Raw genomic sequence first — 14,758 nt, forward strand, 5'->3', positions numbered from 1 at the left:
ATGTGGCAGATTATGGCCTGACTGCTTCTACGGACTGAGTCTTCTACAGGATCGAGGTAGCGGCCTGTGTGCTGGAGTCACGGCCTCGAGACAGGACTGCAGCTCACACTACAGTGAAGTGATTGTGCCAGTTGCGCATGACCGTGCGCGGCAGGCCTTTCTATCGGTGCCAAGGATCTGTAAGTCCTACTGACGTGAACCACGTTCTTCTCTTAAACCCGTAGCGTGTGAGCTGCACTGAGCCATTTCCAGCTATTTGGATGGTCTGCTGGGAATCCTCGCCAGCTCCTCAGTCTGCTCCAACTCAGTTTGTTAGGCCTTATTGGTGGACTTCAAGAAAGGGTACAGAGATACCTTTGAGCATCTTGTACTACTCTGTTCCCCAAACTTGTTCCACTGTCTTCAACACTTTATGTGGAAAGCTTAAGCGTCTCTTTTTTTTTTTAATTCTGCCTTTGAAATCTCCATGACCCGAACTCCTCCAGGTGGTTTGGCAGTACACACACGACACCTTGACTCCAGTTCTCATAGAGCTTTTCAGCTGCATCCTCTGCGTGTTATGTCCACACATTCGTATTTCCTGTTTTGCTGACCCATGAGATCTTACTTCACTTTTCAACAGGCTAGTAAAGAATTCTTTAAAAACCCCATAAACACAATAAATGAAAAGATAACCTTACTTGTTCTTTGTTTTCTTCCAACCCAGCATCCAACCCAGCCTCCAACGGACCTTAGAAGTTGCTACAGTTGAGCTTTGGAGAAGGTCATGATGGTTTTTAAGGCTGTTGGTGGAACAAGACAGCCTTTTCTGTTTTGCCTCTCAGACTAACACGGTTTTACGTAGTCATAACTTTTAAGGGAGGCTAGCGCGCCTCGCCAAGTTTGCTCCGGGGCGCAGGGGCACTCCCTCGGGGAGCGCAGCGGCCCTGCGGCAGCCCGGCAGCGGCATCCCCACACCCCTTCCACAGCTCCCGCTCCACCTCGTCCCTGCCACAGCCTCCCGCGCTCAGCGCTCCGCGGCTCATCGGAGGAGCCGCGCCTCCCCGCCGAGAGCCGCCGGGGCCGGCGGCAGGGGCCGGTGGCAGGGGCCGCCCGCTCCCCGCCGCCAGCCTTTCCCTCCCTCGCCCCGCTCTCCCGTCGCAGCCCCGCATGCAAATCTAACCGGCACCAGGAAGTGAGCCGAGGGGCTGCGAGCCAACCGCCGGCGGCCGTGCGAGGTTCCTCCGCCGGCTGCCCCCTCTCCCGGCCGGCGGGACAGCGGCGCCGCGCCCCGCACCGCACCGCAGGCAGACCGAGGCCCGCCCCGCCGCCCCGGGACACCCCGCTCGGCGCCCCGGCGGTAACCGTGGAGTTCGCTCGCTGCCGCTCAACTTTCGCAGCCGGGAAAGTAAGTGCCTTCGCCCGTCACCCCGCCGGGCGGCAGCGGCCGGCGGCGGGGGGGAGCAGCCCCGGCTCTCCCGGCTTCTCCCACCGGGGTGCACCGGGCGGGAGCGGGGGGGTGCCCGGCCGGGCTGCCTCCGTGCCCCCGCCACGGCACGGCACGGCACGGCACGGCACGGCACGGCACGGCACGGCACGGCGGGTACAAGGTGCTTTCCGGGGCGGCTTGCCCAGGCTTCTGCCTCCCGGAGGAGGTGCTGCTGCTGCCGCCTGACCTTCCCGGTAGGACTGGATGGGGTCTTAAAGGAAATACGGCATTGGAAAAACCAAAAAATCATTCTCAAAAGCATCATTTACCTCCTGCCGCTTTGCCCGGCTTCTGCTGTGATCTTGAGGGCTCGGGTGCCTTCTGGCCGTTTCGTGCCGGAAAGCGTGTGAAATTAGCTGGTCAAAGTCTGCAGTCCGTGTTGCAAGCCAAGGCGATAGCCTTGACCCGGGAGAGACAATGTGGCCTCTGGGTATTCCTTCCTACACTGCTTTTTTCTGGGAGAGTAATTCCTGGAGCGTCTTCCGAGTTAAAGCTGCTTCCTCTTAACTGTATGTTCAAATGGGCTTTAGCTTAAAAGAAAGACGAGAAAATGGTAGTGTGATGTTTGGTGCATGGTGTTTCTTTGCTGACTACTATTGTAATGGAACTGTATGCCTAAGGAATGGTCTTGAGGGGATTTCTCCTTCCAGTTTTAATTTAGGATCTGAAAGTCAAGCTAGATGTCCCTAGTTGATGCCATACCTTCTGTAAAGCAGTTAAGAGTTTCTGTTGCAACTGCATCTTTTATGTGTTTGCACTGCATGGGTTTGCAAGAACTCACCTTGCTGCTTCGCTCCCCTCTGTTGGCACTAAAGACCAAAGAGATTAACACTTAAAACTTGTTTAGCCAGATCACATTACTGTGCATATACATAGGGAGCACAAAGGTTGAGTTCTTTATTCTGTTTTTTCATCTGAAACCCCAGATCAATATCCCATCTCTTGCTTTTCATTCCCACCTTTGAAAAAAAGAAACAGTCTGACCAATCTTAACGTATTTTAGCTCATCGTAATACAAATTGGAAATTACATTTTTTAGCTTGATCCCATAAAGTGCCTGGAAGACACTTGTAATTTAGAAATCTTAACGTTAGTTGCAAGTATCTGTAATGTGTGAGTGCCAGGTAGATAAGTCTGCACTCCTCATAGTATCACTAAAGAGTTATTTAAAAAAAAGGAAGATTTTTGTTGGGAAATTGTGAAGCTGTGTTGGGAAAATGTAGCTCAGTTTTACCAAAGGGGTAGTCAAATTGTGTTTGTGTGAATTTTTTCCAACCCAGTGCTGATTATAGAGTAGGTGTTACTTATCTTTTATGTGTTGGGCCTTTGTATCTTTATAATAGGTACCATCAACAGCACTGAGTATCGATGAGAAAAAATCAAATAGTTTTCTCTGAAAAAGTAGCCACAGGCTAGAAATCAGTTAGATACTGTTAATAGGATGTTATGAAATCTTGGGCAAGGATTAAAATTAATGAACTCTGAGATCAACAGATGTCTTATGCTATGGATCTCTTCTGAGATTAATAGCTTTTTTCTTTCTCCATTTCAGCTTTGTGAGCTACAGACTAGTTAGAAAAGAATTCTTGATTTAATAACATGAAGATCTATTTTAATTGTGTGCTGTTGAGACATATTTTTTTTTTAACTGTAATGGTGTAGAATGTTCATCTTTGTTTGTACAGTAGCTGGCTGACTTGAAGTTTTTCTACTTCTCTCCTGTAGTTTTTTTGAGTACATAAGGGTTTTTTCCTATATAATTATACAGGGGACAAGGTAAGACTTAGGCCTTTCCTTATAAGTTCCTTGACCAGTGGAGTTGCACAATGATTTTTCTGACAATGCAATGAATTATGAAACTTTCGCATACGAAGTTAAACCCCCTTGCCTTTAAGACGTTTAATATTCTGGTTTTTAATGTTACCCTTTTGAGAGAGTTTCCATAAATGTGAAATTCTTTCTCACATGTATTTATGAATATGTAAGTATTCATGAATGTATAAGTAACTCTTTCATAATACTTCCCCCCCCCCTCCCCCCCCATTTTATCTATGTAATGGTAGTGAGCTATATTCCTATGGCCTTGTTGGCTCTTGTAAGATAAATGGCATCACAGAACAGCAAGTGTTGCGGGAAGCAATTCCTAAAACAGGCAATGAAAAAGGTCCAAGGTCTTCCTGGCTCAGCTTAGTAGCTGATCTTCAGCAGGGTGGCTCACAAGACCAGAGATGCTACATCTGGCCCTTCTTGTGCACATCAGAGAGCAGCATTTGACCTTTCTGTAGCTATTCAGGAAAGCTGAATATAAGAACTGCAGAAAATAAGAACTGCAGTATTTAATCTCAGATGTGATTCCATTTCTGTCACAAAAAGGGGATGTTTTCCTATCTGTACTTTGCATGTTATTTGGAATCTTAATGGGCATCTTTGAGGTTTTTGGATGGAAACATCTTGACCATGAACCGATTTTTATTTTTCTCAAAGGGCTAGGTAAACTGGGGAGGGGGTGAGGTCTTTCCTCCTTTCCATATGTGCATATTCTGAGTGACTGAGTGACTTTATTTCTTGTGTCCAGGGAACCGTAGAGCCAGTTTTACTCTTTGGGGTTCAGGGAGCCCTTTGCAAAACTGAATGAACACAGAAAACAAGCAGATGAGGAGTAAATACATAAATAAAGGCATGGGGTGGGCATCAGGTGTAGACTAGGATTCCTAGCACTCTGCTCTGGTAGCGTGGCTGTACAGCGAGGTGTGTTTCTGCAGCACCAGTGATCCCTGAAGGATGTCAGCTCTCATGTGCTAGTGCAAGGGATGGGAGGAGAATCCGTTGGCCGGGGATCCTGAGGGTTGTGCGAGCTTTGTGTGCAGTAGCTTCCTTCTGAAGCTATGGAGCCGAGTGTGTGAATAATTACACCAAACCACATGACTCGGTTAAGTAAAATTTATTGTTATTTTACCCCTATAGGATTTCTGTCTCTAAGAAGAACACTATCATTCTGTAGGAGAATCAGTTGCCCAGCTGAGAATTAGGATTTTTCTCCTGCTGATCATATTCCTACTTCCTATTCCTCCCATTTATTTGTGTCCCCTCTTTCATGATGGTGTAGGAGTGCTACAGATGATATAGAGAGAAAGGCTTCCAGACTTGCCGAGCCATGCTACAGGAAACTATGTAGATAAAAAAATGTAAAATTACATTCGTATGAAAACACTCTTTAGTGAAGCATACAAGGAGAAGGAGACTGCCATATTGTAAACAGTAATGGTACCTTCTCAAAGAAATCAGCTTCTGCTAATAAAGGGCAAATACAATGTAACTGTCCTTAGTGTGACTGTTCCTAGTTTAAACTTAATTTTCCTTCAGGGAAGGATGGAAAGGTCTGTGCTTTCATATTTATTTTTGCCTGATTCAAATACATTTCCTGTTGACATTGTCATTAAATGCTGTAATTTCCGAGGCTGAACCATTCACGGTCGTGTTCGGCATCTTTCCTGAAAATGTGGGTTCATGGAACGAAATGCAAAGGCAGAATTCATCTTGTGTTGGAAGCATTTCCTCCAAATATTTATGAGATACTTGTATTTGTTGTGCACCTTAAAGAACTACTCATAGAGGTAAACAGATTAGTTATTTTTGTCAGCTGAACGTCAGAAGAGAGGCGGTATTTTGACAGTAACGCTTTGCTGGGGAGAGAAGGAGGAGGAGACCAGGGAAAGGTGAAGGGGGGAATGGGCAGATCTCATTTCTCTGGGGGAAAAAGGGTAGACCAGCACCATTCAGGCCAGTATTTGCTGTCCCTTAGATCAGCATTGTCTATCTTTTTCAAACTGCTGGCATCTTAAGCATCTACAATTGGTTCCTGTGTTTGCGCAGCATACTATCTTACTTCTTCAGTTCAAAGGACTGAAATGATAAACAGTCTGAACAATGTGTTGTTCTTCCTCTATGGTCTCTGCTGCGTGTAGCATGAGGCTACTTCTTCCTGTCTAAATTGTGGTTGATATGTTGTAGAATTTGCTACTTTAGTTTGCAAAGGTCTGCTTTTTACTGTGCGTGTTCTTGCGACCAAGCCATTTCTTGAAAGTGTCTGTGATAGCAAGTTGTGTGATCTTAAACTGCAAAAATGCGATAGCTCACCACAGGGGTTGAAGTATGGGATGCAGCTACTCTTCTGGAATGGCATTTTCTGCAGTTTTCTCTATTTTAGAGGGCTACTGGAAGTCTGGACATGATAAAAGTTCGGAGGGATGGACTCCCTCTGGGACGTGTTCTGAACTACTCCTTTGTTGGTTTAACAGAAAGCCGTTTCAGGAAGTTCATCAACAAAAACATAGTCTGTTAAGTGGGCTTTCTGATGTGGCATCTATCATATATTGCTTTGCTTTTCATGCTTCCTTCATTAGTTTGTGCAGATAGGTGTATACAAACCTGTTTGATCTTTTTTTTTATTAAATCTTATTCAAGGTTTTTCTTGGGCATAAACTGAAACAATACGGTATTGCAGGATTTAGGGCAGAAGTATATTTGGCTGCCAAGCAGGTTTGTTCTTTCCATGTATGACTGTGGCTTAGAACAAAATTAATATTAAAAGGTAAAAGAATATGTTTGAGTGAATTCCTACATAATTATAACATATTTATAAGTCAATAGGTCTGACCTATGACTAAGTTCTACTCTATTCAGACAAAGAAAATATTTCCTGGTAGTATCAACTGAGTAGGAAGAGATCTGGATAGTAGTGCATCTATTGCATTTATTGAAATTGCCTGCTCAAGGATCCCTTGCCAAGCATCATGAGGATTATGTTCATTAGATCCAGTGGACAGAAAATGGTTTTCTCCAGGGCAACCCCAGCCTTACCATGTGTCTCGATGGGATTTCTAAACCCCTTCAGTAAGTGCTGAATGCTCTAGGGTAGCTGTGATTCAGGTGTGAGCGGATGAGGGCTGGAGAGCAGGGTTAAGTGATGGCCAGAGCTGGTGTCAGCACCGCTGAGGAAGTGAAAGCTTTTGGTAAACACACAGGAAGGGCATGGGCAGGAGAAAGAGGAAATCCTATGTTGGATGTTCTGGGTTCCACTTGTTCAAAATACATTGCAAGAGTCATTTGAATGTGCTGTTATGGCGTAGCAGAGCATGCAAATAGGATTCAAAGTATATTGTTGTAACTACAGACCTACCATTGCAAAAGGTCTGCTAAACTACGCAAAGGCTAGAGAGAAGCATTGCAGCCCATGAAGGGTGCAGGAAAACCTGCCTTTTAAGCAACTCTCCTGCTGTACTGCTGGCGTGGCACTTTGTCTTCCTTTTTCTGTCTTGCGAGGTCTTTGCTCTGCCACTGATTTCCAGCTGTACTTGCACTGACTGTGAGAGAGATTGCAGCAGCTGTCCTGGCACCAGTGGAGAAGCACCGGCCCATACTGAGGTGACTGCTAAGCCAGTTTCTCTTGGGATGTAGGTGGCCTGATCGATGGTTTCTGCTAGGCAGGCGGTGGACAGCAGTACTGCCACTAGGCCTGACCAGGAGAGCTTGCCTCTGCTGAAAATCTGCCGCTAAATTTCCTTGGTAGCAGTTCCTGCCCCTTTGCCATGACGCTTACCAGTGTGTCTGAAAAAGTCTTAGAGCCACACTGCTTCAAATGTCTTCATTAGTAATAATGTGCTGCTTGTTTGGGGCTTTTGCTCCCCAGTTTCCTGGAAAAAGCCACGTTTCAGTCTTTATCCTGCTGGAGCAGTACTCCCTTCCTACCGCTGTTTCCTTTTTTGTTCTCCCATCATTCTTTTATTTCCCCAACATCATTCTGTTGTTTCTTTCTCTCCAGCCTTGTCTTCCGGACTGTCAGTGGTATAAGCTGTTTATTTCATCTCTTGATTTAGATCTCTGTGCAGCAACTTTTCTTTTTCCCCTTCCAGAAAAATAAGTCTCAGCACCTTTATAATCTAATTATCATTTGTAATCTACTTGTGCTACCCTATCAGGGAATATGCACCCAGAAATATGTGCTCCCAGCCTCTCGAAGAGGTGTGAAGTCCAATGGAGTACCAGCCTGGCAGTACTGACATGGTCTTCACAGTGTTTTAAGAAGCCTGTGCCTCCTTAAAGGGCAGCTTTGTACTTCTGTAGGTGGCCAGCAAGACTCTTCTATCTAGAGCTCGTATTATGTTTAGGTGTGATCTGTCTTTAGAGCCAACTTCCACTGTTTACCGCATCTGATTTAAAATGGTGACCTCAACCTGGCTTGAAACAGGTTAGTTTGTATCGTGAAGATGGTCAGCGTGGATTGTCTGCTACCCCTTTGTCTGCCGTTCTGTGATGTTGCTTCGACCTTCTCTGATCAAGTTTCATTTCTGTTGTATGAGGGGGTTTTTCTATGCTGTGTAGTGGCACATGTAAAAGGTTTTTGGGCCAGCATTGACCCTACTTGTAATTCTACCTGGTTCAGGGAAGCAGAACGTGGATTTATCGGCATGTGTGCTGGCCTGTGAAGAAGAAACCAAGGCTTGGTATTGTGCGGGTGTGGTGCTAACGCAAGAGCTCTTGTTCCAGGATTTCCGTGCTGTGCTCCTCGGTGTCGACATGCCCCATGTGCTCTGTCCCCACAGAAAGTGAAACTTAAGAAATTTAGCTTTGGGAAGGCAGTGCAAGTTTTGAAGAACCAACTTCAGCAGAGCCGGCACCAGTAGAAAAAAGATTTGGCTGGTGGAGTGAACAAGTGGGAAAAAGGTGCTTCAGGTGAGATGTTTCTGCTCTCAATGGAGCATTTGTGCAAGTTTGAGGGCATAGGCTACAAGTGTCAGGAAATGAAAAATCCAGCATTTGCATAGCTTATTTGAATCAGAGATCAGAACAGTATTGTCTTCTGTAATGTATTTGACTATGTACAATGGCAGTCTTCTCCTGCTAGGTTTAGATGGGTGAAAAGTCCTTTTCCTTGCTCCTGCAATAAAAGCAAAGATATCAAGATGCTTGGTATGGTATGACGCAGGAAAGTAATTTCTCCTTTGAGCAGAGAATACAGTTTCAGCGATGTGACTATATTATGTTTATTACATGTTCTGTATCTTGTCGTACTGATTGAGATTATGTGCTTTGCTAGGGACTGTAATTGTCTCTACCCCATTAGTTATCATCCTTTGCATTCTTATTTGACTGGTTTTTCTCCTTTTATCTCTCTGCTTCTGCAGTCTTCCCTCTTCATTTATTTCTCAGCATTAACCCCAATTCTGACTTCTCGGGGATTTCAGCCTCCTCTCCTACACCTTTTCTCATATGGTTTGTGTTGTCCTGAGAACTTCCCATGCGTGCCTAATGATGAAGCAGTCTTACTGGTTTTTAAAGCATCTTCTTTGCACAACGCTTAATTCTGTGGAATTCAAATGTAAGTTCATTGTGGACTCATTACAGTTCTCCCGAAACAAACGCGGGTAACCATCGTGAACTCTGATTTATTCTTACTTCTTGCTTGGAAAGTTAGCTGCGTGGGCCATGAGTGCTAAAGTCACATGTAAACAGTGGGGCTTGTGCACAGTCTAAGATGTTTTTGTTAGGTACAGTGTAATCATGTGGCCTGCCTATGAGCTATATATTTGATATTTGAAGGTACAAAGATTATAAACTTTAATCAGCAGCCCGTATGGTCATAACAAGAGTGCTGTAAAATTCTTGCGGTCTGCAGTATGAATGTGGAAATAATTCTTGTCATGGCCCTACAGTTTACTGTGATTCTAAATCTGCCAAGATTATCATGCATGCTGTCCTACTCATTAAGGTCCGTGACCTGCACTTTGTTTAGAAATTCCTGGCCTGAGTCTCTCAAAGTCTGTAGAGTTCCTGCAAGTTGTGGGCAGTCACTTACAGGATGAGAGCCTGGCTCAGTGGAACTGGCTATGGTTGTAACTGCTAGGTTTTCATCTGCTATCAATTGCAAGGCTCTTGACCATTAAGCAGGACTAGAAACAACAGAAAATACTAAATGCTGTGCAATCCAGTAACGATACATTGTGAATACAGCAATGTTGGTTGTTTTTAGAGAGAGAAAACAAGTAATGTCAAGGCAAAGTCAAAACAGTAGCAGCAGTCAAAGTATTAATCGGTTTCTGAAAATGAAATAAATTAACATATTGAGCAAATGCAACATGCTTCTTCAAGTGACTCCTCCACTCAGAACTTCTGTTTAGTGTAGAATAACTTCTCTCAAATATAAAAGAACTTTAATCAAGTTAATATTCTCGCATAGCTGCTGTCCCAGTGACTTGGGGAACTCTGTGTTCATTCTTGCCCTTGAGAAAGATCATCTGCAAAGACATAGGTGTGTTTAAAATCCAAGGTCTCCAGTTCTTCCTTAGAACGTTTGAAGCAGGAGCAATCAAGTGAACCGTCACACCAGCGATTCACAACCCTCCCTCAAAAGAGGGTTTCCAGATTCCCACTCTCACTCCTCTCTGACAATGGAAAGAATGTAAAAGATTTTTAATTTTGGTTAACTTTAGAGAAACTTGTTATTCATGCTCGTGTGCAACAAATGTGAAAAGCATGCTTAGAAACTTGGATGTGAATTCTTACTCCATGTTCATTCAGTGATGTATTTCCTTTTACACTCTTACTGTCACCCCAGCTTGAGCATGTAGTTTCACAAGACCTTGGTTAAAGTCTGCTTCTGTCTTTACATGCCAGGCTTTCAGACCTGAATCAGTGGCAATTCACAGTCCTTCAGGATATGTTTGGCAGGCTTATGCAGAGTGTACTCCTATCTATTGAAAAAAACCCTGATCTCAAGGACTTAATCTAAAAACCTCCAAAAATTGCTCATGATAAGCTCTTTTAGTTCTATGTATCGTATCTGCAGCAAACTGTTGGTTCAGACAATACCCTTTGGTGCCCCCACACATATCCTGAATTGCAACAGTTGCTTAGAAGAGTTTACTAAGCTGGGCGAGAAATCAACTGGAACATGCCTGTTTTAGATTCATGCCCTCAAAGGAATATAATTAACACAAAGTTTAAAATTAAGTAAAATAAACGAGTTATAAATAGACCTCTGTGAAGTGCCAGAACCTGGAGTACAGTCTTACACCCCTGAAGTTAAGGGAGGTTCTGCTACTTAGATCAGTGAGAACAAGACAATGTGGTTCCTCACCAGAATACTTACACAGTTAGTGCTGAACGTTCTTCTAGTACCCCTGTAAAGATTAAATAGCACAAAACTTCATTTCTGCTAGTGTAATTTACTGGCACTGGATTCGGCACTGTCTGATTTTTTTTGAGAACTCTTGCAACTTCCTCTTGCAACTTAAGAAAACTTGTCCAAGGTTTGCAAACTTCCAGGAGGAACTGGACTCTGGGTAAGAGTGTTAGCCCACATCAGCATGAATGGTTTAACCCTAAATTTTCATCTGAGCTTAGAGTTCATTCTTAAAACCAGTATTACATACCCCAGTACAATGGCCTGTGTTTCAGGAGGGTTCCTCTGTGTATATCTAATGCTGTACAGCTAATGAAACACAAAACAGTCTGCTGGAGAAGTAACTATTTTTTTGCAACTGAACTACATGCTGGTGTTTGAAGAGGGTGAAAAAAATCTTGGTTTTCTTTTGTGAAATTCAGTGCTTTAGACAGGTGCCCAAGGCATAATATGATGCTATTATAACAAGAATGCTATATTTAAGTTGCAAGTTTGGTCATTGGTACGTGTCAGCATTTAATCGTGGAGGTGACAGCAGATGAAAAAGCCCTCTGACCAATGGAGCAGGATGGTAAATGCAGCGTGGTGCAAAGTAGCATGAGGTACAAAATGACCAGGGTAGTACAGAGTTAGGATCCATTGACCCAGAAGTCATTCTGCACTAATTCAGTCATAATTATCTTAATCCTTGTTGAAGGCAGATTGTAGAATGCATAAAGCCAGGTAAGGTTCATAATAATTGATTTATTCCATGGAGATATGGTTACCTGAATTTGAGAGAACAAAAGCTAATCTGCACTAATGATCTGCTCCCCTTTCCCCCTTTTATTAAACACAGTGAAAACGGAAGATAAACCCAAAGAAGTGGTATACTTTCTATGAGGCCACCCTCAAAATCTGCATCAGGGTTTGTTGGCCGTGAGTTTCTGTCCTCCATCATGTTTTCATTGACACGTTGTGGTAATTTCATGATCTTTGAGTTCTGTTTACAGTATAGCAATGGGTTTGAATTACAGGCACATCTCAAAGCAAGAGATCACATCTGCAAAAGACTCTTTATTGCCAACAACATCTTTAGCTAGTTGAAGGCCATATTCATAATAACCATCTTCTCCCCTTAGTCATAGTAGCGATTAATGGTTCTCCCTAACAAATGTCCTGTCAATACATTCGTCCAGGCATGTGGAGGTTGAGCATTAGGCTGCCTTACTTGAATGAGATGAAGGTTTCAAGTATCAGCTGCTACCTGCAAATGTGCCTTCCTGTGCCTTCTGGAGGGGGCGGACAGAGTGACAAATTTCAGTTGAAGAGCTGGCTGGGGTACAGCCTGGTGATGATACTAAAGAGACACCTTAATTTTCCCCAAACTCGCTAAACATTAGCAAGCTGCTCACTTCATCCCATGTTGTCTTCTGAGGCTCAGTGAAACAAGGAGAAGCTAACTCTCATTTCTCTTTCAGGTATCATGCAGTAAATGCAGACATTGGATACCGCACAGTAGCTCATGCAGGGCCAGCCACTTGTTAGTGTCATTTGTGTGGCTCTGCCTTTGGTTTCAAGTACATTGACGGGTACCTTGAAATCACCACCTGAGTAAAACCACCGTGTGTATGAACCAAACCTTTTGGCCTGACGTAGAAAGCCTTGTTGCATGCCTCTCAGGTACACCTTGTTTTGGGAGGCAAAGCGTGTGGGTGTGTGGCAAAGGAGAAGGGGAGAGTGAGGAGCTCGGTAAGTACTGTTGGGAGTGAAGAAGGATAGGTCCCAGATCTGTGTTCTCCAAAGAAACTGTGTGAAGCTTGTGCTTCTGCCCTTCTGTCGCGTCACTTGTTATGAGAATGCCGTCATTTGGGCTACACCTGGACCTCACTCCAACACCTTGTCGTTTTTATGGGTAGTTTCTCATTTTCCTATGCCACAGTGATTGCTCTAGTCATTAAAAAGGGCGGGGAGAAGGATCCTTATACTACTGGTAGACATTTATAAAGCTCAGGGCAAATATTAGACTACTGAAACTTTAGCACACTGCCATTATTGGCCAAAGTCATCAATTTAAAGCTGAAAAAATTGTATGTGAGTCATAGATCCACTCAGCTTGGAATGTAGACATAGTCCTTGGGGTTTGCTAGCTGGAGTGGGACACTTCCTAATACTTAGGAAAAATGTCGATCCTCTTCAATGTAGTGGTTTGGCCAAATTTTCATCTGGAAATGGAGGTTTGGTTATATGGAGCTGCTGTTTGTCATTACTGAGGTTTTTTACCAGTAAAGAAATTGACATTTTTCCTTATAGTTTGCATGACACTTTCAAGTCTGTAAAGTATTTTGGGAACCTTCCCTTTAAGTTGGTTAACATGTTGGTACAGTTTTTCTCTGTTCCATTTCATATGATCCTTTTGAAGAATGTGATAGAAGTATTTATTCTGTTATGTCAAATTGAGATGTTATTCGACCTTTTCCCCTATCTTCAAAAGATATAGTACAGTGGAAAAAAGTTGAGGAAATGGAAGATGTGGTTGCCTGAGGGCTGGCAAAGTGAATTAATTCATTGTTGATACTGATTCAAAATTCTGGAGGATTCAGTTGAGGCAAATTATTGTAATAAAATGAAGCGAGTGTTATAAGGTCAGAAAACAGATGTTAGCTTAATGTAAGACTTGGTTTAAAATTAGTGCCAAAAATACTGACTACATGAATCTGGAACATTTTCATAATATATAAAGTCTATTATGCAATGTTAACAAAATTACAATCTTGTGTGGATTAACTTTCTTGTGTTTTGGTATTTTTCTTCAATGGAATAAACAAGGATCAGTAGTTTGTATAAATTATATTCCGCTTCATTTCAATGTAATGTTTTGTTTCAGAATTTTAATTTCATCCTTTTGCAAGCATTATAACATTATTATACTACCATGATTGCATTAGTTATTTTCAGTGTTTCTTTTTGATTTTTTTTTAATTTTAATTTTTTTTTTTACCGCTGCCAAAATTCCTGCGTGAGACCAAGCTTTTAACGAATCCAAGCAAAAACTGTGGTGGATTTATAGAAAAATAGAAGATGCTTCTTTCTTGGTCAAGGCCCCCCACCCCTGTTAGAGCTACCTTTCATGTCATCAACTATAATGATATTTACTATATATGTTTTGCTATCATTTATGAGTTCCAACAAAGTTCGTGTATCATTTAGCTGAGCACTGAATAAACTTATCCTCTCTCCAGAGACTTAAAGGCAAGAGAGGCAAAGTTTGGGCTGTGGATTAGTATCATTTGAATACAGAAAACTCTTTACCCGAACTGCTACAGTTAGTTTTACCAAAGCACTCCTATTTCAAAGGCTGCGGAGGGAAGTACATACTCCTCAAACCTCGCCTGACCACACCTGATTTCTATATAACTGTACTGGATCACTTCATACTTGGAAGTTTGAGATGTGATAACTTAAGTCACTTATTTTCCATTTAGTATAGCAATGTGTTAATTCATGTGGGTTATTGCATAGCTAAAATGCCTGGTCTAGTAAGTAAAAAAAAAAAAAAAATTAAAAAATGGGGGCAGTATAGGAGAAAAGGTTTTTCCATGTATGATGCAATTGTGCAGCTCAGAACGGGTCTGCCTTTCCCAGAAACACATCAATACAGCAGCAATACAGCAATGCCAGGTATTTTATCTCGCCAAAAGTTTCCTGTTCTTATGTTAGCTGTTGGGGGATTTTTGCTGTATGATGTAATACACAGTCCACTTCCACTATAGTCGGATGGCAGCACACCTTTTTTCCCTGTTCTAACTTGAATTTTGCTTTAAAAAAATGTTTAAATTAGGAAGCGGACTTGCGTTATGAATGTTGCAGAGTCCTACCCCTGATTTCAATATGCAGGACAATGTGGGAAAGGAAAACAGGACACCAAAGGGTGGAAGAATGGGTGTCGAGAATGTCAATGAGAACAGTAGTCAGCTTGGTAATGAGTTCAAGAAAGGGTTTTGCCAACCCAGATTGGTTTAGTTGGACTGAGATATTTGTGCTCTAACGCCAGGAATCTGGGCTCTGAAGAGGAGGAGCAGAAATACTGGTGCAGGGCTTAAAACTGAATGTTGCAGAGGAAGTAGAAA

At 43.0% G+C, this 14,758-nt stretch overlaps 1 protein-coding gene across 3 annotated transcripts in view; it reads left to right on the forward strand.

Moving 5' to 3' along the window:
- Nucleotides 1–1,254: 1,254 nt before the first annotated feature.
- LYN (LYN proto-oncogene, Src family tyrosine kinase) overlaps nt 1,255–14,758 on the forward strand; it is a 55,176-nt gene continuing 41,672 nt past the window's right edge. For 2 of the 3 annotated variants that reach the window (XM_075494679.1, XM_075494681.1), the window contains exon 1: nt 1,255–1,387. The gene's annotated coding sequence lies outside the window, so the exon portion shown is untranslated. Of the gene's footprint in view, nt 1,388–4,963; nt 5,083–14,758 lie in introns of those variants that run through there. The other variant, XM_075494680.1, reaches the window with a different exon arrangement.

Source organism: Mycteria americana, chromosome 2, assembly GCF_035582795.1.
Source record: "Mycteria americana isolate JAX WOST 10 ecotype Jacksonville Zoo and Gardens chromosome 2, USCA_MyAme_1.0, whole genome shotgun sequence".
NCBI classification, from domain to species: domain Eukaryota; kingdom Metazoa; phylum Chordata; class Aves; order Ciconiiformes; family Ciconiidae; genus Mycteria; species Mycteria americana.